The following is a 27,326-nucleotide window of genomic DNA, read 5'->3' as shown; positions in this document are numbered from 1 at the left end:
GTTCAGCTTGTTATACAGAGAACCTAAAGTTTAAAGACACAGCTATGCCAGAATTGGGTAAAATGAAAGATGCATCTCCCAGTTTTACTTTTAAGAAATGCCCTAACCTGAAGCAGAAAATATGCTATAAAGAAATGTATGAAAAGAAGGGCCAATCCACTAGAATTAAAAGAAAAGGTACTGTTCCATGCTATAATTGTGTGTTTTGTAAACATATCAACCCTTCTGTTAATTCTGAGTATCCACAAAGTATATTTATGAATGTAACTGCTTTGCTACTTATAACACAGAAAATCTGGCTTATTTAGCTGTGTGTATGACATGCACTAGTTTCTACATAGGTAAATCTAATAGAAAATTTAAGGAAATAATTTCTGAATGTCTTTCACAAATTAGAAGGAATATACTTACTAATTCATTGGCTAAGCATATTCAAGACAGTGGTATAGACCATGCATTTCAATTTAGAGTAATACAAAGGATATTTTTTAACATAAGAGGTGGTGATGCTCTAACTGCCACTGAACTAGCTGAATACAAATGGATTTTAAAATTGCAGGCTGACCATGCATCTGGATTAAATGCTTCAGCTAGTTTAAAACCTGTATTAAAACAAAAGCAAATGAAACTGAAGTGAATGTTGCTACTGACTGCCTGTATCTGTTGTGCTTTTTAAGTTGACTTTGAACTTATTTTTTGTGTATGTTGAAGTGTCTTTAAAATTTAGGTTCTCTGTATAGCAAGCTGAGCTCTTATTGGGCGATGGGATCATGTGCTGTACTTAACTGTGTTCTATATGCGCTGAAGAAAGGAGTATTCCTGAAAGCTCTACTATTTGTATTTGGATTAAAATAAGAGAGGTTTTACTTTGGGTGTTGAGATCTGTTTTTACTAAACTACATTGTACCAAGCAGTTTGCTACAGCTTAAATGTTTAAAAAATATATTTTTTCTTGGCTAAAACATGAGTGCTGTAATATTTCATGCAGGCAGAGTATAAAGTGTAGCAACTGTTTGCTACATTTTTAGTGAGCAGTTTGCTACAGTTTATAAGATGAAACATTTTTTAAACTAAAACATGAGTGATGTAGCCCTCAGTGCAGGCGAAGCATAAACTGTAGCAACGGTTTGCTGCAGTTTAAAAGATGAAGAAAGTATACTTATTTATTTTTTAAATAAAATGTAGGAGGGTTGGGCGCAGGGCACATAAACGGGACCTGAATGGCTGGGCAGTGGGGGGTGTTGTGCATCTGGATACTTGGTTGATGTACCAGTAGAAGCAATGTCCAATTTTTTTTGCTCTTCAGTGAAAGAGCTGGAGGAGACATGGATTTGTAATTGTAGCAACTGGTGTAATACAGTCATTTTTTTATTTTTAGTTCATCAGTTGAATAGTTGAGGGGGTGGGGCACTGGATCATGGTAGTGGCAAAGGCCACTGGTTGAGCAAGCTATGCTTCTGAGCATGGATGTGGGCTAGTCCTCACACTGACCTTATTTCTATGGAAAACCAGATAGGTTCCCCCGCCATGGGAACTTTCAAATCAGCTACTTACCTTGCAGATGTCAGAGCAATAAGTAGAAAAGTTTTCCAAGTAATAAACCTCAAATCAGCCAAAGAAACAGGTTCAATGGGTAACAAAGTCAGCTTCTCCAGACAAAGCTGAGATCCCAAGATGGAGGGAGGTATTTGTTTGAGAGGGGGTCTCGTGTGTAACACCCCCTTTCCTATACCATTTGAGCATAAACATGGAAGAAAGGGGGATCCATGGGCAGACAAGCTGAAATGGCTGCTAGATGCATACAAAAGGCCAGATGATAATAAATCACACAAATATTTATGCACCAGGGGGTAGACTCTTTGATGGGACCCCAGTTATTGGCTGGGCACAAATCTGACAATCTTTTCCATTTCCAATGTATGACTTTCTAGTAGCAGGCTTTCTTGCCTCCTTTAGTATCTATTGTATATCCTCATGGAAAAGTTGCCTAATAGGTATCAAAACTGAATCAGCTAGGCAGTCAGTTGCTTGACGTCAAGATATATCAAACTCCTCTTATCCTGTGTGAGTAAATCCAGTCTATCAGGAAGCTTGTGGTAATTGCCCTTGGCTAATTCCATCAGAAGAGAGAACAAATTTTGCCTGGGCCAAAAGTGAGTCACTACAATGACTTTTGCCAAATCTTTCTGAATCTCAGACGTACCTTGAAAATCAATGGAAAGGGTAGAAAACAATATAGAAATATCCCTGACCAAGGGAACGAGAGAGTATCTGTTCTCTGAGCTTGCTTGCAAGGATTCCAGGAACAGAATTTGTCTGTCTGTTTTGAAAGGAGTCAAACAGATCTATTCAGGTGTTTCCCACATCTGGATCAATTCCTGGAGTACCACTAAATTGAATTTCACCTCATGAGGGCCTGTCGAGGATCTTCTTAATTTGCTTGCCACCCATCTTTTACTCTGACAGAATGTAAGAGGCCTTAAGAGTTAGGAAGTGTTGAAGAGATAATTCCTAAGACATCACTGCCAAATGAATGTTGGTATGACTTGGTAACTCTTATTTAAGTGCATCACAGTGGCATTGTCTGTAATCACCTGAAGAGAGCCTGGTTGCCAAAGATGTAAAGCTTTTAAAGCTTAAACCACTGCCAGCATTTCTTTGACATTTATCTACTTTCATCCCTCCAAAGTGTGCCACATATCTTCCACTTTTACTCCCATATAAACTGCACCCCAAGTGAAATCTGAGAAGTCTGTCAAGACTGATTGTGTTGGAGTATGGATAGAGAAAATGAGTCTTGGATTGAGAGCCAACTGATCCCTCCACTGCTGCAGTTGTACATTTATAAAGTCCAACACAGGTATTTGAAAATCTAGGGGGTAAAAATGCTGGGTCAATATGTGCTTTAGGAACCAATGAATCAATCTCTCATGTGCAGCCTGGCAAGTGGTATCACTGGAATCACAGAAGCCATAATACACAGAATTCTGAGGAATTCCTTGGCTGAAGATTTGAGTCAGATGGGATAATTCAGGAATGCCTCCTGATAAATCTTCAATTTGACTTGAGGTAAAAGAGCTTTTAGCATAAGAGTGCCTATAAGGCATTCTAAAACACAATCCTGTGTGACCGAATCAAGAAGGATTTCTGTATCTTTACCTGAAAGCCTAGATGGGTCAGGAGGGAAGAAAACAAAAGTTATGTATTTACCATAATGATAGACCCATGTTGTCAGATTTTCATCCAGTTCAGCATATGGGTTGTCAGATCCACACAGATCTGACCTCAGCACCAACTTTAAAACTTTAATGGTACCAGGGCTCTTACTCCTCCCCTACCCACAATCCCCTGTACTCTAGTACCTCAGATTGAGTTTGGCCCCTTTAAATAACCAATATTATCAAATGTAGAAAAAACATGATAAATCTCATAGGTCAATCAACCAAATAGGAAAGGAAATAGAAACAGTTAACATGACTGTACATGGACAGGGTGCAAAGTGATTGCCACTCAGTTATCTCAAAACTATACGAGCCAATTTGGATGGTGGCAGGAGGGATGTTTAACTGGAAGAACATCAGATAACATGGATCTATCACAATGCTAAGTACATAACTTTCATATCTAGTGATGTCTATTTTCATCCAATTCAATGTACAGGACAGATTCCCAAGCTGTCTTTCTGAGTGGTATCAAGGAAGGATATTCCTGAGTATGGTGGAACCAAAAGAGTGTGATCTGGATTGTACATCCAGCTTATAATGAAACACAAGGGTATGGTCTGTTGACCAAGTTGCTGCTGCACAAATATCATCAATGGGTGTCCTCATTGTGAAGGTCGATGAGGTAGCCACTGCTCTAGATGAGTGAGCCTTTGGTTTGGCTAGTTATGTCAACATTTTCTTTATTACAGACAAAGGAAGTGCAATCTGACAACCACCATGAGAGTGTCACTTTAGACACAGTCTTCTCAATCCTCTGTTTTAGGTAAAACCTGAGCTGATGATGAATGTGTAGCATATGTAATGTATATTCACCTTTGTTTGAGAATCATGGAAAAAATACTGGTTAATCTAGAGACTGATTCAAATTTGCTTCAGATGCCACCTTATGGAGAAAGGATGGCTTAAATATCAGCAAAACTCTCATCTTTATGGATGATGAGTTATGGAGGTTTACATGAAAGTGCCTGCAATACCGATATCCTTCTGGCTAATGTGACTGCTTCTAGAACAATTGCCTTCCAAGAGAGAAATTTAAGGTCTAAAGTAGTTGCAGATTCAAGCAGACAGTCAAAGCTTGCAGCATGAGAATAATGTCTCAAGGGGGAACGGGATCCCTGATCAGTGGCCGTAAGAGAAAGTACTCCTTCAAAAGGCTTTAGTAACTTTTAAGGGTCTATTCCTTTAGAAGTAGACCAAATCAAAGACCTTCACCACTTGTTATGGTATACTTTCATTGTAGACAGCTTCTGAGAAGCCAAAATAATTTTAACAATTGTTGTGGGGAGCCTGGTGTCTCTGGCTTTTGCTAGAATTGGAGAAACCATGGAGTTAGTTTCATGGACTTTTGGTCAAGAGGAGCCAGTCTGAACAGGTGAGAAAGAAGGTCTAGATAATGATCTAACATCCATTCAGATGTTGAAGTAGAGGCCAGAGGATAAGGAACCATGCCTGTCATGGCCAAAAGGGGACAATGGTGATCACCTTGGCCTTGCACTTTCTTGCTTTCTGTATACATTTGTTCATCAAGAGGAGAGGTTTAAAGGCATAAAGGAGTCCTAAGGGCCAATTGTGAACTAAAGCATCCCTCAGTGATGGACCCTGTAGAAGAATTAGGGCAAAATAACTGACGCACTTGCTGTTGAGACAGGAGGCAAACAGGTTGTAGCAAAGCTGGCCCCAGAAGTTGTAAATCACTGTTTCTACTGTTTGAGTGAGGAACCAGTTTTGAGGTGTCAATATGGTTCTGCTTAAATTATCCTCTAGCAGATTGGCTGACCCTGGGATATGTGTTGCTGTGGGAAAGTGTTGTGAAGACATAGCCCACTACCAAACACTCATTTCCTCTCAACATAAGGGCTAAGAGCTGGTTCTTTCTTACTTGTTGATGTGCCATACTATGGTCATGTTATCCATGTATATGGAAATCACATCCTTGGGGAGAGCATCCTATAAGGCCTGCAGTGCTAGAAGGACTGCCTTCATCTCTAAGATAATGATGTGAAGGTTGACCTCTGTTTGTGACCAAGTAACTTTGACCATCCTATCTTTATAATGCTGCCCCACACTAGTAGGGATGCATCTGTGCTTACTACTGCTGTCGGTGTTTCTGGGTGGAAAGGGCACTCTTCAGTGACCGATGGAGATGTTATCCATTATGCCACATGTTGTTTGCAGACTTGTGTAACCCATATCTTTGTAAGTAACGGATGAACTTTCTGGGACCATTGTAAGCTAGGGTTCACTGAAGCACTCTCATGTGATATCAAGCCAGAGGAATCATCAGAACTGAAGAAGTCATAAACCTCAGAAGACCCAGGATTAGCTTTGCTGAGGGGAAGGATGATGAAGTACATGTGTTCCCTATAGATAAAGTGAATAGACCCTTTGCTGGGGAAGGCTGGCAATTTTCAAAGATGTGTTAAGGTGGTATCCAATTAATTCTAGTTGCTGTGTTGGAACCATCTGACATTTCGGGAGGTTTACTATTATCCATAAATCCAGTAACAGTTGATCACTAAATTTAGGTGAGGTTTGAAAGATGCTAGGAAGTAGCAGTTAGGAGCCAATCATCCAGAAAGGGGAAAACTTGGATCCCAAGCAGATGCAAGTGCACTGCTACCACTTCCATTACCTTGGTGACTACCCTGGGGGCTGTGGTAAGATCTGAATTGATAGTGATTGGCTCCCAGCCAAAAGTGCAGAAATCTCCTGGAGTACTTCTCTATTTTCACATGACAGTAAGCTTCCTTGAGATCCACAGAGCACATCCAATCATCCCTCCTCAAGGGGTAGAATGGACTGAACCATAACCTTCTGCAATTTCGCCTGCTTTACAAATTGATTGAGATGATTTATATCCAAAACTGGTCTTAGGTCTCCTGTCTTTTTTTGATATTAAAAAGAATCTTGAATGGACTCCAGACTCTAACTGGTTTTGGGGGACCAGATGGATGACTGTTTTTGCTAGCAGCTTGGATATCCATAGTACTGCTGTCTCCCACTGATTGGGTGGAACATCAGGAATCTTACTCTTGTTCTGAGCTGGAATTAAAAATGGAATGGAATGGAACAGCCTTTGGATATTATCTTTTAACACCCAAGAATCTGTTGTAATGTTTTGCCAGGCTTGTAAGTGTAGAGATAAGCATCTCCCGACTGCCTCCAGAGTGTAGCAGTTGGGCAACCCTTCTGGGACCCTGGATGGGCTTGTCTGAAAAGGAACTATGGAAGTCCTGATTATGCAGTCTGCCTCTGCCCCTCAGGCTACGTCCATTAGCATTACCTCCTCCTCTGCCACAAGGAGGCCTATCACCCAAACAGTCATGTTAAGGACTCAGTGACTTCTGAAACCACATCTTTTCCCCAATCTCTGATTCCTGTAAAATGATTTTTTAGGGTTGGAAAAATGGATGCTGACTGTAGAAAAAAATCTTACCATCTTGCTGGCTCTTGGTTAACATGTCTTTGACTTTGGGTCGAAAAAGTATTGAACCATCATATGGTGTATTAATAAAGGACATCTTGAAACTCTCCTCAAAGTCACAAAGACACATTCAGGTATGGTGGTGCATAGTGATGCCAGTACCTGCTGCTATGGCAGGCCCATTTGCTACATTAGGTAGCAGACTCATGGCAGCATTGGAAGCCGACTGAATAGTGGTCAGCTGGGAATCCACAGACTTTTGGACATCCACAGGCAAGTTACCAAAGAGTGATTTAGAGAGTTCCTTAACTAAATCTCTCAGAAACCTCGTCACATAGGCCAAGTAATTCAGCAACCTAACAGCTAAGGTAGCTGAGGGATAAGTCCACTTTCCAAACCTGTCAATTGTTCTGGACTCCTTTTTATGGGAATGAATAAAGAAGCTTTCTTCTGAAAATTCTCTGTTTGTGACTGCTGCTACCACCATTGCATCTTCCAGAGGACCTTTGCTCCATTTCCCATCCTTAGGGTCTTGTAGAATCCTATCTGCTTTTTTTTTGGGGGGGGGGGCTAGGTTCCTCCATGTTCGGATCCTTCCCTGCCCATTGTGCCATGAGGTCGATGAGAGGGTTAATGGGTGGTAACACTCAGGACACAGATGGATCTTAGCCAAAAGCTTCCAAAGAACACAGATTTATCAGGAAAGGGATCTTGGGTGGACCATCCCCTGTTTGCATCATCAATTCTTGGATCTTCCCAAAAGTGACAACTTCAGAGGGAGACTGGGGGCTACCTTCATCCAAGTCTGTGTCTTCTGTGATGGACTCTGGAATTGAGTCTAAGTGCTTCCATTTGCACATCTGTTTCCTGTGAACCAATTCTGGTAGGGGATCTGAAAGTTCAGAATCAGACTGGGAGCTGATGTAGCGGGTGGCTTGGGTACCTTGTGGTTTTGACTGTTCCTGTCTGATAGGAAGATGTGAAGAAGAAGAAACAGACTCCTGTTGGGGTTTGGGTAGAACCAAACTAGCTGGAGGCATCTTCTTAAATAATTCTTGGACTCTGTGAAAAACCTTGAGGTCCAAAGCTGCAGCTGGCTCTGAGAACCTGCTCCTCTCCTGTCCAAGGACAAAAGAGATTTCTTGGCTCTGATGCACCTTAATCCCAAAGTTGACCTCAGATCCAAGCTATCAAAAGTCCAGCTCTGAGGGGTGGGGACAGTTCCAATATTCTCTGTGTTGACTTCTGGCCGTGGACCTTGGCGCTAATGCTTTGGCTCTGAGTCTCTTCCTGAACTGACAACCTTAGAGTTGAAAGGGAAAGGGATGTAGTCGGGGTCGAAGTGACCAAGACTGTTGATGACAATAAAGACCCCTAGATACAAGACTGAACTAAAAGGAACTGTTGTTGACATGGGAACAACCAGTACTGGAAAAATAAGTGGTGGGTAAGTAAGGCCAATGCCTGATGCACTCATAGCAGACAGCACTGAGAGAACCCCAACCTGGATCTGCATCTTGAGGAACTTACTCATCATCCCAACATCATGCTCAGTGAAGCTCTAAGATGACTGAGTGGATGATACCTAAGTAAGAATAATTTCACTATAAAATTCTTATATAAAAGGGGTAAACAAAGAAACTATACAGAGAGCTAAACTCTCAGTAAGGAGAAAGGGAACATAATTCACAAATCTGTAAAGGATATAACAATTTAAAGAAGAGCCCTCACACACATCTGGCAGCTTCAAGCAGCAAACAAGATCTGAGGTACTACAGTAGAGTACAGGGAATTATGGGAAGAGGAGGAGTCAGAGCCCTGGTACCATAAAAGATTCAAAGTCAGTGCTGAGGTCACATCTGACAACCCATACATTGAATCAGATGAAAACAAACAACACTGGATCCTTTGTTAAGGACTCCTGGCATCTGGGCAAAGATTTTGCAAAAATCAACAGGTTGTCTAAATAAGAAAAAATGTGGATACCTTGCAGTCTGCAATGAGCTACCACAGGAGCTAGACACTTTGTAAACACTCTTGGTGCAGTTTATAGCTCAAAGGGTAATGCAAATGATTAATAATGTGACACATATACACAAAATCTTTGGAATCTCCTGAATTTATGTGCTGTTGGAATGTGATGGCAAGCATCCTTGAGGTCTAAGGTTACCATAACACATTGGTCTGGGGGAAATACTAGCACTGACTGCAGAGTCACAAGCTTGAATTTTGGAACTTCCACACAGAGATTGAGGAAGGAGAGGTCTTCATGATTGCTCCTTGTTTGGGAACAGAAATATTTTGGAATAAAAGCCTCTTCCTCAGTGATATGTAGGAACATGTTCTAGAACACTTGCTTCTAATATGTGTTGAAGTACTTGAGGAAACAACTCTGGTTTGAAGGGTGAGGGGTAATCCCCTTGAAAGAAGGGGGGAAATCTATCCACTGCAAGCTGCAAACCTCCTGAATCACCTTCAAAACTCATTTGTCAAAAACTATCTGACACCAATCTGGAGCACTGAAGGTCAGATACTGAGAAAGTGGAAAGGAGACATTGGTAGGAGGAGGGGAAGAAGGTGACCAGGTCTCTGACATAGTCATTCTGAAACTGGTGTCTGATCCTTTTTAGGGAAATGTACTTGTTTTTTGCGTTTAATGTCGTTACCCTCCTGCCATTTCTTCTTGTGAGTGTATCCATTATTAGGCTGCATTCTTTGCTTGTTCTGTCTTTTGAATGGATTAGAGGGCTTAGAAAGGAAGAATCTGGGACCAAAAAAATCCTAGAAATTCCCTGCATTAATTTACTTGTCTCATTATATTTTTTGAGGACCTGTGTAGCAAGCAGGCCTAAATAAAACAACTGTGTGTAAAGATAAACTCAAAGTTTCTGACTTTCGCTTAGCTTGGCAAGTCCTAGAAACAGTATCAGCACAATCATATACACTTTTTAAGGCATGCTTAGATACCTGAGGCAAGTTACATAAAATCTGATTCACGTAAGACCTATCTTTAGGGATCAGAGAATCAGGAAATTCTTCCAGGCTATTAGCAGAGTTTAAAATAAACTTCCACTTGTAGCATTGAGAGTGCAGAATTCTGAAAGCTAGTGTGGCAGAAAAAAGTCTTTTACCCTGTCCGTCTAACCACTTACTCTTCCTATCCAAATGAGCTGGGTTGGAGTAGGAAAAGTGCCTTGTTTCACTGCATGAGCTGTAGGAGTAATTTCAGCAGGATCAGCTTTAAGATGAGAATAGAGAAATGTATTAGATTGTGAAGCGCTACACAACTTATCCACTTTTTTAGGTACTGATGAGATAGCACCAGGAGCATTACAGGCAATTTTCAGGGCATCCTCCAATGGTGACAAAATAGGAAGAATTGGTGTAGAACTACAGACTTCTTGTTCAAGTAAATCCTAATATCTACCCAAGTCAGGGGGGACATCTGTCTATTCCAAAGCAAAAACATCCCTTAGCCTAGAAATAGTCTCAAAAAAATAAAAATAAAAAGCTTCCATATGGACAACTTTAGGGTCACTATTAAGTGAATCAGATTCTTGGGCTATAGAACCCTAAGGTGAGATAACACTGTCTCTGCCAGCATTACACTTTTCAGACTCTGCATCCTCCTCCTTACAAGAAGGGCAGCAGTATTAGGAGAAGGCAAAGACCACCAAGCACTGACTGACTAAAACAGACACTGGCCAGGACAATAAGATAATTTTTACTAACAGAAACCATTTCTTTATTTTCAATGTGACTAATTTTCTGCTTCCTTTTCTAGGTACTTCCTTAAGGAGGTGAATGGTTAGGAGACAGCAACATCATCCTGAGCCAAAGGTCTTTTTCCCCGGGCACCTCGAGAAAATCCTCCCAAAATATCCGCTGTACCCAAAAGTTCAGCTGGCAGAGGGTAACTTTACAGTGGCCACTGCTAAGTCCTCTGACCACTTACCTGTTTTCTGCATTCTCTCTGGTAAGCTGAGGCATAAATAGGTCCTGCTGGAGTGACAGGTATGTATACCAGAGACTACCGCGTCTATGGAACAGGCTCCCCATCCATGTGAAGCAGAGTTCCTCATTAACCCAATTCAAGTGCAACTTGGACAACTGGATGGGAAACCAGAAATTCATCCCTGGTTTGGCATCTATGTCTCTAATGGACACAGGTAACCTGTAAATGGTTCATCTCCCAAACCTCTGATTACACTTATCAAGGGTATCAGAACTTGTCAGAGATTTGGGATGCATGGCTAGGTTTAAAAAGGCCCTTGTAGTCATTAGCCTAGTAAACACTAATGAACCTATGAACCGATGCCCAAGCAGGGCACTGAAAGAGCCACAGTGGATGTGACTGACCCCCCCCCCCCGTGTTCATATTGGCCAGCAAGGCTTTACCAGAGAGAATACAGGAAACAGGTAAGTTGTCTGAGGACCTAGCAGTGGCCACTGTAGAGTCACCCTCTGCCAGCTGAGGCATAGGAAGAGACTGCAATGAGGCAGGGACTCAGGCTTTCATTGTTTTTTTCTTGTAAGGTACATTTGGAGAAGGACCAACAGGACTAAGGTAAGAATCCATGCTGTAGCCAGGGAAGAAACCTGATTGCCAGTGAGGTATTTCAGCAGGAGTCAGTGAGAAGGTAAGTTGTCACTAGTAAGCACAAGCAGCACACAATCTTTCCAAAGATAGAAAATGTCCCATAACAAAGTTACATGAGCAGCACACAAGCTTATCCTGTCAAAACAAAGAGAGTATTATATAAGTTAACTGCCATGCAAAAATCACATATAAATATATATTAGGCACAAGTATCCACATAAATGTCCATTTACACCTTTACCCAAACATAAAACTACTGTTCAATCTCAGCCTTACTACAGGATATGTACCCAAAGAGTGGCGTACAGCAACAGTGGTCCCTCTCCACAAAGGTGGTGCCTCAACGGATCCTGGAAACTATTGCCCCATAAGCCTGACTAGCTTGGTCTGCAAAGCTATGGAAAGGATCATCATGGACCTCATAAATAAAGATATTGGGGACCTACAGACACTGGATCCTACCCAGTTCGGCTTTGTTAAGGGCAGATCCTGCCTCTTAAACCTGGTTGATTTCTTTGAAACGGTCACCAAGGCCATTGACGAGGGGAAGGTGGTCCACACAGCCTACCTGGACCTCGCAAAAGCCTTCAATACAATACCCCACTCGGGCATTATAGATAAGCTCACCAGCTTAAATATAAACCCCTATGTCACTAGATGGGTTGCAAACTGGCTCAAGGACAGAACCCACATGGTTAGAATTGCTGGAGCCATGTCAGACTCCAAATCAGTTACAAGTGGCGGCCCACAAGGCTCAGTCCTGGGACCTCTCTTGTTCAGTATATATTTCTCGGAGGTACAGGCCAACACGGAAGGACTGTGGCTGACCAAGTTCGCAGATGACTGCAAACTGGGCGCCATAATCGACTCTTCAGCCGACACAAGCATCTTCCAAAAGGGCCTCATAGAAACAGACAATTGGTGCCAGAGCCATGGCCTCGAGCTAAACGCCAAAAAGTGTATAGTCATCCCCTTTGGCAAAAACAAAGTGCCCACAAATTACCACATAGGTGGTAATCCATTAAGTACGGAAGAAGTAATTAGGGACCTGGGGACCCAAGTTGATAGCAATTTCTCATTTGACAACCACATGGCCAAAGTGGTTAGAAAAACATTTTATATAGCCCACCTAATCATGAAGGGATTCACATCTAGATCCGGGGAGGTCATCGTGCCTCTTTACTCATCCCTCATCAGGTCCATAATTGAGCACAATGCCCCTTTTGGGATGTACCTTACCAGACACCTGCAGCAACTGGAAAGACCCCAAAAGTACCTCACCAAGAGGATCAAAGGGCTCAAACAGATGCCATATGCTGCCCGGTTAAAGAAACTCCAGCTTTACTCAGTGGCATACCGCCTGCTCAGAGGCGATCTGTGCCTGACGTATAAAGCCATGTCCAACCCGGAATTAATGGATATGCTGCACCTTAGAAAATCCAAATCCCATCGAGCTACGTGCTCGAGAGACTTGAACCTCAGCACTGAAATAAATAGGACATGCTGGAGGGACAGATTCATAACCCAGAGGCTCCCTTCACTCTGGAATAAAATCCCAGTCCAGGTTAGGCAGAGTCCCTCATTGACTCTCTTCAAGAGGAATCTTGATGAATGGATGGGAGATCGTAGGTTTACCCCGTGTATCACTTCTGTGTCACTGTTAGACAGAGGCATAGTATACTCACCTCGAAAAAGGGCACAGCAAAATTAATTTAAAATGGGTGGCGAAAGCTGGCTAGGCTTATAAATGCCCTGAACCTATGAACCTATGAAATATATTTCCTGACTAAAAACAATTAAAAGGGGAAAGGTGAATATAAAATAAACCCTAACGCACTAAAAACAGTCTGTACTTTGAAAGCAATCCCGATAGAGACAATAACAGTAATTAAGGATGTGTCCAAAAAGATTGTATTCTTAAAATAAAATACCACTACAGTAACCAAAAAACCCATTTAAAAACACTAAAATATATTAATAAGAATTATTTATGCATGTGGAAGGGGTCCCCAGAAGGGGTCAGGAAGCCTTGGCTGACTGCTGCTCCAGAGAAAACTAAAGAGATGCATCTCATACGACGTCAACAAAGTACTGACGATTATTAGTCACTCTGGCTGACTTTATAGATCTCTCCAAAAGATATTGGCCTATAAGTTAGCCTACAAGCAGCCAGATTAAGAGGGGGGGGGGTTACAGCTTTGGGAAGCTGGCTGGGTGCTATATCCTTGGCAGGATACAATCCATAGGCTACTGCAGTAGTGAGAATGGTGAACATAATTATTCATTAAATGAAATATTTTCTGTACAAATTCAGTAGCATATGATATAGTATTTCATTAGAAAAACCAATACAGGGATTAAAAGTGACAAGTGGGCATGATTTATGTTTTTGGTATAGTTCAAAATGAAAAAGGACCTGTGGATGAATTGCTGGAAACAAATTAATAATTCCACAGAATGTACTTCAGATCTGCCTCAACTGCTTTTCAAATGATTCCACACATATGTTTGAGATCTGGGTGGATCCATGATAGAACAACAAAGGCAAACAATCAGATCCTACAATAACCAAGAATAAAAAAAAAATATGACAAAAATAAATATTAATGTATACCAATGGTACAGACACCAAAACAATATTTCGTTCCCTGTAACCCACTTCCTTATTAAATATACTAAACAGCAAAACTGATAGATATTCACATCAATTCATAAGCACTTTGTAGATATATGAATCAAGCTTGAGGTGCTGATTTTGAATTATTTAAACACCTGTAATGACTGTGATTATTTAGATCTGAAGAAGCACCCAGATACAGTGCAAAAGTGCTCAACTCTTTTTGTGGTTTTAATATATTTTTTATGATTAAAGTGTTTTTTAGCCATCCGCGTAAGCTGACTTTTGTTTTTTGATTTAGTTCCTGTTATAATGTACTTACATGTGAGTGAGTAGTTTTGCACTGATGTCTGTATCTGTACCATACTTGTGAGTGAAGGCTACTTTATCCCCTTTGTATTTTATCACATGCATGGCAACAGGCCAATCTTGCTGGATGCCACATGAATGTTTGGCACAGCAAGGTTATTTAGTGTATTATCTAATAACTTGTACTGTATTAACTGTGGCATGTTTAGAATATCTTCACTTATGTTATCCTTCCCACTGTGTCTCCCTGATGCAAATCATGATAATGCCAACAAAAAATGGTGCATCAGCAACTGCCAGTCCCCATCCACCAGCTGGCTGTGGCTGATATGGTTGAGAGAGCTGGGAGTGAATCACCGGGTGGGATATGTTCATCTTCTTCCAGGCAGACAGCTCTACTCACTCGCCTGATGATAGATATTCAGGTGTTACTGCAGCAGGAAGTGTGGGAGGCAGATGATGGTGTAACAGCCCACTATGTAGCCATTACGTTGCCCCCCTTGCAGCAGAATGCAAATGTGCTTGCCAGCAGACCTTCGTCATCAGGCCATCACAGGATACTGCAACCCCTGCCACCAGCTGCCCTAAGGCATCCCAACCACTGATGCTCACCCCCCTCTGGGCATGATAGCAACTGACATGCTGACCATACCTCAAACTATCCCCAACCAGGAAGATCCCATTCTACAATGCCACAACCTACTTATATAATGTCCACTGCACCCCATCACCATTTGTCTGCCATCTGGTTGTATCTGCCCAGCTCATGTCTCCTCCTCCTTGTGTAGATCTATCAATTTTTCTGTCCTGTCCTATCCTGTGTTTGCTTGTGTGCCTATTACCGACCTTCATCACCTTTCTTTCCTCTTGTTTCCCTATCACCTTTCCCATCTTCCCTTCACTATCTCTCTGTCCATCTCTCTCTCTCTCCATAAAATGGTGTACTTATTCCCACAAAACAATGTACCTTGCCTTCCCTCCAGCTGTTTTTTCTTTATGATTTCCTTCTACGTGCACCTCTCCTTACTATGTTCCCCCATTTCTGACTGTCCTACACTCATCCTTCCTCTCTTTTCATATGGAACAAGTATCTGGACACTAGAGAGAAGCTGCTTATACCGTGCTTGCCAACAGCCTGCTCTAGTATGTGATGACTTGTGCTATCTGCTGCCACCTGCTTTTGCAAGGTGCTCACAACATTGCATGAAGCCACTTTGCTGTTCTACAGCTACTTTTTGCTTTGACCCACTATGGTTGTTTTGCATCTTTTTAGCATGAATACAATGTTTACAGCATAGAACAACTAGCTGCTCAGAAGTAGAAGTTATTACCATCTGAATATTCATGTGAACATTACAAGCAGTGTTACACTGCTATGTGATGCAAGCCTTGCTCCAGCACATGGCATATCTCCATGAATTCCAGCCCTAAAAATCCTGTATTGCAAGGTTACAAAGGAGAACATACACACTGTGTGAGCTGTTAATGTAAATGTTAATTATAAGATTCTTAGTGCGAGTTAACAGACTCAGCTTACCTGTTAATTGGATAAATAAAATGTATTTAAACTAATAAGAAGTTAAGCACACATCTTTTGAAAAGGAAGCTTCAGGGAATGGGAGTATGTCAAAGAATCACAGGCACAGCTATATTGCCAAGGTGAAAATAGCATGCAAGAAAGGGAGGTGGGGGGGCCAGAATGGCAGGAAGTTAGTTAGGATCAGGATGGGAGGGAGGTTTGTGTAAAGTTAGATGGGTAAGTTAGGTACAGGAAGGGCTTTAAAAAGCCACAAGTGGCAAGCCAAGATCTCTCTTCAATAGCAGAGTAGGACAGAGCAAAACATCCACCCTTCCTCATAACAGCAGGAAGAGGTGTAGATAGCATAAAGTGAGAAGTAGTAAGTGCTGACTGAGTAAGAGTAGGTAGGTGCTTGCTGATCCATAAGGGTGATCGCACTTTGGGTCGGGAAGGAATTTCCTGTTTTCTCCCACTGGGTTTTCAGGTTTTTGCCTTCCTCAGTAAGTGGTAGGTAGGTGTCACAGCCATGAAGAGCAGAAGGACAAACTTGGAAAACTAAATTGCAAAGGAGTGTGCTTGGCCTGGGGAGGGGTGCAGGCTCAGACAGCTTAGCCGTGCTCTTCTTGGGCTCTCTATGATGTAGCGGGCAAGCTGGGGGCCACAGCCTTGGGTCCCGCAAGTGGCAGATCCCCTTCAGCCACTGGTATCTGGCTGAAAGGTGACAGGGGACTGTCAGTGTTTGATTGTAAATCCCTTAAGCCATTGGTGTTGGCTAACCATTTACAGGGACTACGGTGGTATGTTATGGTTGGCATTGAGTGGATTGTCATTGACTTATGATCTGTCACTGCTTTGATAACAAATTTGATTGGCAAAATAAATATATAGCTGTGACCACTTCTTCCAAACAAGTGTGTGGTGTGATTTGTAAAATGATGTGCATGTTTATTTTCATCCAAGGCTTATGAAACACAACACTTTATTTGAAGAAGAATCAGACCTAGTATTGGAGAGCTTAACATAACTCATCCGTTTCCCATTTAAACAGTCATGGGTGATTGAGCCTTCTCACAAACAAGAACAGTTCTCCTGACCACACCTCTCAACCTATTACTACAAGAAATATGGACAAAGCCTAAAATTTTGGGGTAACAAAGGCCCAAAAATAGGAACACATTTTAAATACTGATATTACAAACATAGAAGTTGCTAGAATAACAGGGTTTGTATTAGCATAAATTTTCTGACTGATATAAAGTCTGAAGATCATATGTATGTAGGGTTGCCACCCTTTCATTGTGGCTAAAACTGGACAAAGGCCGCACCCCTTGCATCACCCATAACCCCACCCATTTCTGCCCCTCTCCCATCCATGTTCCGCCCATTTGTGACATCTTCATGACATCAGTTGATGGGGAATGCCCTCCTTTTCTGTTTCTGATGCCTGCTTTCTGCCAATTTACTATGCTTTTCTGTAAAAAAGCATAGTAAGTCTGCCGATTTAACAAACTCCGACAGTCTGTTTCTTTTTGGAAAGAGAATACCAAAGTTTGTACAGTGTTTTCCAGACTACCAGACAACTATTTTGATTTCCAGATAGTCTGAAAAAAATGGATAGGTGGCAACCCTAAATGTATGTCATTATTTAGTGATTTCAATCAGTAAAAGTAACATATTTCGGCTTTTCCTGGTTAGGGGTCGCCACAGCGGAACTCCGGTCCGCTAATGACTGGCAGTGGATTTTTACGGTGCCGAGTTGCCAGCCCGACGCCTAACTTTCAAAGAAGGCACACCCATTCACGCATGCACCTACCTGCATTTCTTTAAATGTCACTCGACCGTGGGAAGGACATGCAGACTCCACACAGAAGGCGCTCCAGCTGAAAATCGAATGGAAGAATTTCGGGCCTTGCGATTTCAATCATCAGTGATTTTCCATAAAACCTTAAACTGTATGAGGAACACACCAAAAACATGAGCTAAAAATCTGGACATTTTGCAGAAATCTTGAGCAAACTACCAGTTGAAAGAAGGCATGAATATACTCAAACCAAGTTTAAAGGGACAGCCCCAGAATTTTTTTGTTTTGATCCTGGTCTTTGTTTACATTTTCTCTCTGACTTTATGAGCATGTCCCAGCTTTTGCTGCGGAGATTGGGGGAGGGGTGCTTACAGGATGTTTCAATGGTCTTAGTCAAATTCCATCTCAAATTGCAGTTGTACTCACAACAGCTTTCACTGAGTCATTCACTAGTTTCACCTGTGCTTTATCCTCAGAGAAAAGTAGCCTTTCGGGAATTTTACAACCACACTCCCTATTACCTTGCAGGAAAGCATATGAGCAATACAAAACTAAAACACCAGTAAAAGGTGTTTTCTGTTCATTTCACTTCATATTTTATTTTGTGTGGATTTCTGAATGCTAGCTAAGTTCTATGATGTTATCCATGACTCCCACTTGCTCTGTAGAAAGCATTAGAATGATTCTAATGCAAGTTTCAAACAGTAGTAGAAGCAGTCTTTTTTTCATGTTTTGTTTTTTGAGCTCTAAATACTAGCCAAGTGTAATGGTTTTCTGATCTGCTGTAAAAAAAAAAAAACGGGTCTATATTACATATCCGAATGCTTAAATGATCGAATCGCTAAAGAATGACCTTTAGCGATCGAACATTTAAATGCTCGAATATGTAATAAAATTAAAAAAAAAAAAGAAAAGAAAAAGGAAGGGGTTTACGCAGGGGGGAGGCCCCCTTGCAATCCCACCCCCCGCTACTTAAATATACCATCTCCGAGATCGCACTTCAGTGCGCTACAGTGCAGAAATGGGAAATTTCTCATTCCCTACACTGTAGCGCGATCTTGGAGTTGGTATATTTAAGTAGCGGTGGTGTGGGGGGTGCAGGGGGCTTGCCCTCCTGCTTACACCCTTTAGTTTTTTTTTCCTTTTGTTTTTTTTTTTTGTATGTTTTTTTAATTTTTATTCATATTCAAGCATTTAAATGTTTGATCGCTAAAGGTCGATCTTTAGAGATTCGAACATTTAAGCGTTCGGATATGTAATATAGACCCAACAAAAACATATGCGTGATGCAAGCAATAGATTCTTTTTAAACGATGAAGTCCAAAACTTACTTTCACAATGGGGGCTATAGAGTACGGAAACATGTGATAGTTATACATACTAATTCTGAGAATGGTCTACTATGGATTAAGGGGAATACGTCAATAGACTGCTAATATTTAGTTTGAATTCACTAAGCTGTACTCTTTTTACTATACTGCTTGCAGTTATGCTGTGCAGAATAAATAAAGGAAATAAACTGATGCACAATTAAGACAATCTTTTTGACAAGTTCATAAAAAGTAAACACTGAAAGACACTGAAAGACTTGCTTAACCATTCCCACCACAAACACACACAAAAATGTAATAACCTTATTGTTTCACAGTGATCAGGAACTGAAAGCTTTGACAGGAACTGAATATTGTTAATTCTGCTCACCAGAGGGAATTAAAACAGGGCTGCATAAAGTAAACTGAAACCAGGTCTAGGGTTGATGATGACATGGTAAGTGGGTGGTGACATCTGGGAGGTATCAGGAAAAGTTTTTTTTTTTTCAGTCAGAATTTTAGATTCTGTAATTGTCCCTTTAAGAAATTCTTTTCTGAGCACCTCAGATAATGGATAAGATATTTAAATGGCTTAAAATTCTAAAAATGCTTATAGTCCCTAAACTGTTTTCCTTTGCCACACATCTTTTCTTTGTAATAGCAATTTTTTACTCACTTACATTCGAGAGTTTTTTAATCAAGGAAATTCAATGTTACATCTTTAAGAAGTAATTTCATATAGTGAAACTGTATCGCAACCTATGTAAAATGGTAAAAACTAATGTAAACCTGCTACTTTGTTAGAAATATATAAGAACTGTATAACATTCTACTTTATAAAAACTGTATAATAACTGCATATGAACTTTCTGAAGTTTTTTACTTATGTAAATCCAACAATTTCTCATATTTGAAGTGTATAAGTTTACTTGCACTGTTTATTGTTTCTGAGCCCTGGTCACTGCTGATAAGGTTCTATGGACCAGTCCACCTACCCAATTACCAAACAGTAAGCAAATATTTACCATTCCATCACATGCCAAACACCTATTTTCCAGACTAGTAGGGTTGACACCCCTCTGTTTTTTTCTGGACTATCCAGAAATCAAACTGATTCTCTGGTAGTCTGGAAAACACTGTACAAACTCCAGTATTCTGTTTCAAAAGGAAAACAGACTATCAGAGTTTGTAAATTGGCTGACTTACTATGCTTTTTTTTTTTTTTACAGAAAAGCATAGTAAATAAGCCGAACACAGGCAGCAGGAATGAAAAAAGAGGGCGTTCCCCACCAAGTGATGTCACAAAATGGGTGGAATGTGGGCGGGAGAGGGGGTGGGATGGGTGGGGTTAGTGGTGATGTGAGAGGTGTGGCTTTACTCCGGTTTTAGCCACGAAGGAAGGTGGCAACCCTACCCCTCTGTTTTTTTTCCGGTCTATCCAGAAATCAAACTGATTCTCTGGTAGTCCGGAAAACACTGTATAAACTCCGGTATTCTGTTTCAAAAAGGAAACAGACTATCAGAGTTTGTAAATCGACTGATGTACTATGCTTTTTTTACAGAAAAGCCTAGTAAATCAGCCAAAAGCAGGCAGCAGGAATGAAAAAAGAGGGCGTTCCCCACTGAGTGATGTCATCATGATGTCACAAAATGGGTGGAATATGGGCAGGAGAGGGGGTGGGATGGGCGGGGTTAGTGGTGACGTGAAGGGTGTGGCTTTACTCCGGTTTCAGCCACGAAGGAAGGTGGCAACCCTACATACTAGTAAACTGTCCTGTTAATGCTAATACACTAAGCAAGTTAGTTATTGCATAAATGCCTATAGACATGCTCAATTACTATATATAAGGAACAGTACAGCAGTGCATACTGAGGAAATTACGGGTTATTGGATATGTAATTCTGTCAAAAGTGTATGAATATGCCTTGAAAGAATGGCTTAAAACTGTGGTGCAAAGTTTTAGACCATACTTTTTCAGAAGACAACCACTGATTGTCAAAGATGGTTGTTTGCATGCTATTGGGGATCCAGAAACTTTATCCTTCCACAAAGTCATTCTATTATAATGCAAATGTTGTAACAGTTTTTGATTTTTACTGTAGTCTCCTGGTTAGATGCTAAGATTATATAAATGTTGAATCAATCAATCCAAGCTTGAGCATGCTGTTGAGACTGTGTATATTGTTCTTAAACTGAAAATGCTGTTAGTGAAGACTTTTGAACTGGCCAACTTCTTTTAATTGCATTCTGCTTTATTACCTGGCTGTTGTGTATAGTTGTAACTATTTACATTTTTGCCTTCCTGGGTTTAGATGAAGACTGAAAAAGGACCCAGAGACCAGTCCTTCTGTTCAGTCAACCAAAGAAGAAAATACTAAAAAAATAAATAAGCTCATTATGGAATGTCCAGAATAAAAATAAAAATAATAAAACATTAGCCAGCTTTATGGCTGCCTGTCAAGAATCAGGATGTAGAAAAAGTTATGATATGCAAGAAATTCCAAGAAAGCAGTAAATCATCACCAAATATACCTTTATATTATTGGAAATAGCTACACGGGACATGGAGTTTGATGGTCTATTCCTTAGAAATGTTTTTCAGCTTAACAGATGCTCATTTGGAAGGATGTCAGTGTTATGAACTCCTGATATTTTAAATGGGAATGATGAATAAATGAAACTAATTTTAGTATGTGTGGCATTTGAAAAATAGTACTTCGTAATAATAAATCTTGTTGCATTAACATAGACTTTCCAAATTTAAAGAAAACAAATGGGATTTATCATGTAACTACTGCATCATATCAAGCATTATCAAATGGCCTGGCAGAGAGTGCTGTGCAGACTATTAAGGATGGAATGAAGAAAATGAAAAGTAAGACTATGGAAACAAAACCCTGGCATCCCTTGTTTAGCTTCAGGCCTGTCCATCAGATGAAAAGCTTATCAAGTTTATCTCTGATAGAAAATCTAAGGTCAGGAAGACGAGAGTGGGCTTTTGGTTTATAAGTAAAGGTGATATAGTCTGACAGCCATCTAGAGAGAGAAACTTTTGAAACTTTTTCTCCAGGTTTGTTTGGAGCAAAAGAGATAAAGAGATGGGTATATTTTCTAATGGATTTTAGTCCTCTTCAGGTAGAAGATCAATTATCTATGAACATCTAAGGTATGCAAGGTTTATTTCCCCTTAATATACTTGCTTCTGCAGCAACCTTTGGCAGGAAATAACAGCATGCCCTGAGTGACACCCTGTATTTATGAAAAAGTAATTAGGTGATGAAATTGACTGAAGTTCTAAAAGCCTCCTGGAAGATGTGATGGCTACCAAAAATATAATTTTCCAAGAGAGGAACCTGAGCTCAGCTGAAGAAGCAAGTTTAAATGGGGGTCTGTTTAATGCTTACAGAACCAAGTTTCAATCCCATAGAGGCAAAGTGTCTTTAATTAGAAGTCTAAGTAAAAATACACGTTTGAGAAAGGTCTTGCAGATCTTGTGCAAAGTGAGTGAATGACCTTTTAGACCCAAGTGGAAATTAGAAATTGCTGCCACTTGTACTTTGACTACTGAGTAAATGAAGTCTGAATGGAAAATAGATGCCAAGAATCATAAAATATCTGGAATGAAAGCAGAGAAGGGATGACTGTTTTGCTTATTAGCACAGAAGACAAATCTCTTCCATTTACTTTCATATATCTTTCTTATGAAGTCTTTTTGGGATGCTGCATTTAAGGATTCATCTTTGGCCATCATTGGAACTGGAGAAACCAAACAGTTAATTTAAGAGTGAGTAAGTCCAGGTGAGGCTTCCTGTATGAATGTTAAATTACATCCTGACTAGGATCTAGAAGTCAAGGGGGCTTCCAAAGGGGAGGGTCGCAGAAGAACATTTGTCTGGGTCAGAAAGTGTTATGAGGATAACTGTTGCCTTGCACTTCTCTGCTTTCTGAAGAAACATGGGTATTGGGGGAAGAAGGGGATAAGTGTACAGGAGCCTCAGAGACCATTGCTGAGACAGAGCATCCCTTGGAGACTGTCCCATTGGGGGAGCAAGGAAAAGCATTTGCTGCATTTGGTGTGACAAAGGGATAACAGCAAGGATTGCACCAGCGATGAAAAATCTGTCTGGCCACTGGTGGATTGAGGGCCCACTCGTGTGGTGTGAGGAGAGTCCTGCTAAGACTGACTACCAGATAACTGAGAACTCTGTGGATGTATACTGTGATTAGAAAGCGATGCAAGGCCATCACCCATTGCCCAACAACCATCCTACCAAACAAAGTGGGTAAGATATGGATACACTCTGCTTGTTATCTACCAAACTACTGTCATGCTGTCTGTTTTGAGAGATTTCAAGCTTTGATGATGGTGGCCCAGAAATTCATGCAACACAAGGAGGAGAGCCCTCCACTCCAAAACATTTATGTGTGAATTTGCATCTATGTCCGAACATTGATCTTGAACCATTCTCCCTTCATAATGCCTGCTCCCAAGCGAAGATGCATCCATGCTAACTCTTGTTACAGTGTTTGTGGTTACAAATGGTCTCCTCACAGGGTCCACTGCTAAGTGAAGCCACCTTCTCAGATGAGACTTTGCATGCATTTGTGATCATAATGGTGTAGGAGAGAGACTGTAAGCAATGAGACCATTGAGAATGGAGTGGCCACTGTAAGATTCTCATGTGGAAATGTGCAAAGTGAACCATGAAAACTGAAGAAGCCATGAGACCCAGAATTCATAATACTGCTGCAGTTGGAGATGAGTTGGACAGAAGGAAAAGAACAGCTAACTTCAGAGTCTGGAGCCTTTCCTGAGGTAGGAAACTATGCACTCGGTAGTGTCCAGATGGCACCCTATAAATGTGATTGCTTAGAAAGGAATCAGATTGGACTTAGTAAGGCTGACTGCTACTCCCACGGAGTTGCAGAGGTTGAGGAGATTGTAAGCTTCAGTGACAGACTCCATCAAGGGGGCAGTTATGAGCCTGTTATTGAGAGATGGGAAAGTCTTGAACTGCTATGATGGCCAAGCACTTGGTAAATAAACTGGGGGGCTGTGGTTAGTCTGAATGGCAAGACCCTGAGCTGGTAATGACTGGTTCCTAACCAGAAGAGTAGAAAGCTCCTCAACTCCTTTGCAACCTCTGTGTGAAGGTAATCATCAAGGAGATTGCTGCACCATATCTATTCATTCTCCTTGAATCAAAGTGAATTGATTGTGGCATGACCATTCTGAAGCTGGTCTTGCATATATAAGTGTTCAAGTGGCGATGGTCCAGGATCATCCTGAGTTCTTGTGTTTTTTTTTTCAGAACCAAAAAGAACCTGGAATAAAATCCTGAGCTTTTCTGCTCTGTGGGATGTCTTGAATTGTTCTTTTTTTCTAGAAGAGAGTGCACTTCTTTTAGTGCCACTCATGATTTACTGGGTGGCATATCCTGTAAATGGTTTGCAGGGTTGTGGGAGAATTTGGAAAAAGGGAAAGTAATTGCCTCTGGATATTATCCCTCTTATTTGTTTCACTTGCATGATGGCCTGCCACACAGTAGGGTGGACAGACAGATGATGCCTGATTGTCTCCTAAGTGGAGTAGTCAGATAGACCTTCAGGGATACTGTTGTTTGTGATCCAAAAATGGATCAGAGTACTCCTGATTTTGTGGATACTCTCTGCCTCTAGGCCATCATCCATTAAAGGGCTGCCTCTGCCATGACCATCCCTGTCAGAAGGTGAATCAAATCACTGGCGCTTCGACTTCTTAAACCAGACAGATTGAGGCCCCTTTTGATTCTGACTATATGACCTGGAGACCTCAAACTTAACCTCGATGACAGAAAAGGGTCTTTCCATCTTCTTCACACTCTTCTGCATCCTTTCTTTCACTGTGAGGCCAACAAAAGATGACCCCATCAAAGGAAGCATTTATGAATGATGTATTAAAGCTGTCTGCAAAGTCAGATATGTGTGGACATTGGCATCTCATTGCAGTGCCTGAACCAGTTGCCCTGGCTGCATTGTGCATTAAGTGTATGAGGAGGAGGTTGGTTATGTTACTCATGGTAGTCAGCATCACTTCAAGTTGCTTACTACACTCCTTCATAAGGGTGTTCTTCAAAGTAGATAAGGCTTGCTGAGACAAATTTCTCTGGAACCTATTCATATGGGTGGCAGAGTTCACAGTCCTGAGTGCAGAGGTACCCAAAGTATATGCCTGTTTCCCAAGTCTATCAAGCACTCTAATCTCCTTGTTGGGTGAGTGAATGGAAGAAGAGTTTACTGATAACTGTTTTCTAGTAGCTGCTAATGCAAATAATGGTGTCGACTACTGGAGATTTTGACCAATATTGTCTATCTCTGTCTATCTTTTGGGGGGGGGTGTGCATGATTCTGTCTGATTTCCTGGGGATTGCTTAACAATTATCTAGATCATACCATGACCTCAGGCAGCCAAGATGATAAACTTGTCTGCTGGAGGGATTGCCCAGGATGTAGATGGTATCAAGCTGTAAGCTTGAATCAGTAGTGGGAAAGTCTATGGGCCAATCTTCCTTTTGGCGCTATAAGCTTCAAGATATACGTGAAACAAGCATATTCTGGAGGGGATTGTGGGAAGCCTTCTTGATCCTCCAAGTCAGAATCCAATGTAGGTAACTCTTAAGGGATGTCTTGGTGCTTCATTTTGCACAGCCACTTTTCAGTATGTTGGGGATGAGTCTCCTGAAACCTCATAGGACTGACACTGCTGTTTAGTAGGAGGCTTGAGGCTCAAGGTGTAGCTCTGATCTGTAGATGTTAGAAGAGAAGGTGGCAACACAGAAATGGAGTCCTGGAATGGAACCATGCCTGTTACGGCCTGTGACTCTGCTCTCAGGGGAGAATGAATCATCCTCTCCAGTACCTGGAAAGTCAAGACCATCACCGATGGATATGAAGAGCAATCCCTAACTGTTGTGTCTCACCCCCCTTTGGGAAGAAATTGCGAGAGGAATATGGAGCTCTGAACTTGGGAGATTTTCCAACTCTGATGCAGAGACTGGAGCCAAGTAACCAAAACATGATGACTGTGACATAAACCATGGTGCTGGTTGTAAAGGATCCACCATCAGTGTCAAGGCCACTGGCTTGCCTTCTTGGCTCTGATACTATGCCAGCTCTAAAAAATGTCAGAGCCAAAGTAGTTGAATCTGGGTACCTTGGCACCTAATCCAAGAATAAAAGCTGTGTTAAGGGCATAAGCCATTGCATTAGGGATGGATCTGATGACATGAGGGCCAGAACTCAGATTGGTGAAGTAATCACAATCAGGGCAAAGTGAGTGGATGCTTCAGAGGTATTCCAATAAGACCTGAAAGACCTGGTTGATAGTGCTGAAGAAGGTCTAGAGGGATGTCTCTGTTCTGATCTCTCTTCTGAAAGTTCTTGTTTTGAAGAATGATCTGACCTGCAATGAGTGGATCTGGAATGCTAGGATTCTTAGGACAAGTGTAAGCTGGAGTTAGAACTAATGAAACCTTGAGATTCCAATGCTTTGGCACCAACAGGAATGGCTCTGGATCTGCATGCCTTTTCTTGGGATCTGAATCTTTAGGCTTTAAATGTTTTCCCCCAGCTTTTATTCTTGGAAGTCTGCAGATTTGGGAGTAGCAATTCTTTGATTATAAATTTGTTCCTTTGGTCTGCTAATGCCCTAGGGCTGAACCCCTTACAAAGCTTCCAGTCCACAGAGAGATGGGGATGCCCAAGCAGACCACACATTGGTTGTGAAGATCCTGAAGTGGAAGCTGAAGTCCACACACATAACATTTTAAAACTAGTTTGTTTAGCCATAGCAACTGAAACAAACTGCTCAAAAGCAAAGAAACACTGGAATCTCAGAATTATAGCTACCACTAACTCTTAAAACTGTAAAGAAGATAAGCTGTGATAGACTAAAAACCTGCATTTAAGAACCAACAAGAAATGATTAAGAAGAAACAACCATTTCTATAAGTATATATGTATAGTAAGCAAACTACATGTAACACACCCGCTGGTGTAGCTGAATAGTGTACGGGTTCCTTCTTACCTGACTCTGGTGACACCCCTATTTACACTCAACACACCAAGGTTGCAAGTAATAGCAGATTTTATTCTAGATGGAAACTCTAGTCTTAATAAGCAACAGCACAGTAGCAAACAAATTATTTCACTAGCACAAAGTTTAGCAATAAGGCAATATGAGGCACACATACAGTGAAATCACACACGTCCCCCTCCAGAACTCAATAAGAGAGGTCTTGTCATTCAAATATGAGCAAAAATGCAATGATATTGAGCAGTAAAGATTCTATAATGCATCAATACTAACAGCAGCTATGACCTTAATCAGTTCTAATCAGACCAACTGTGAAAACACTCTGTTATACCCTGTTCACTGGCCAGTAACTACTTATAGTCTTGATGCCGACACGATGGGGCCCAAAGTTGGTGCTCATATGAAACACAAGTATCTTATGAAAGTATAAAATGGTGGCCAAACCCT

The 27,326-nt window shown here is 41.2% G+C and overlaps 1 protein-coding gene across 3 annotated transcripts in view; it reads right to left on the bottom strand.

Moving 5' to 3' along the window:
• The window catches only part of LOC122802621 (cyclic AMP receptor-like protein A), a 3,720,933-nt gene that overhangs the window by 1,014,379 nt on the left and 2,679,228 nt on the right, over positions 1-27,326 (bottom strand). The window lies entirely within an intron of this gene.

The sequence above is a fragment of the Protopterus annectens genome, chromosome 5.part0 (assembly GCF_019279795.1).
Source record: "Protopterus annectens isolate FY-2018-M chromosome 5.part0, PAN1.0, whole genome shotgun sequence".
Lineage (NCBI taxonomy): Eukaryota > Metazoa > Chordata > Ceratodontiformes > Protopteridae > Protopterus > Protopterus annectens.
Note: the sequence above shows the minus strand (reverse complement) of the source record. Positions and strands in the feature narration are given on the sequence as shown.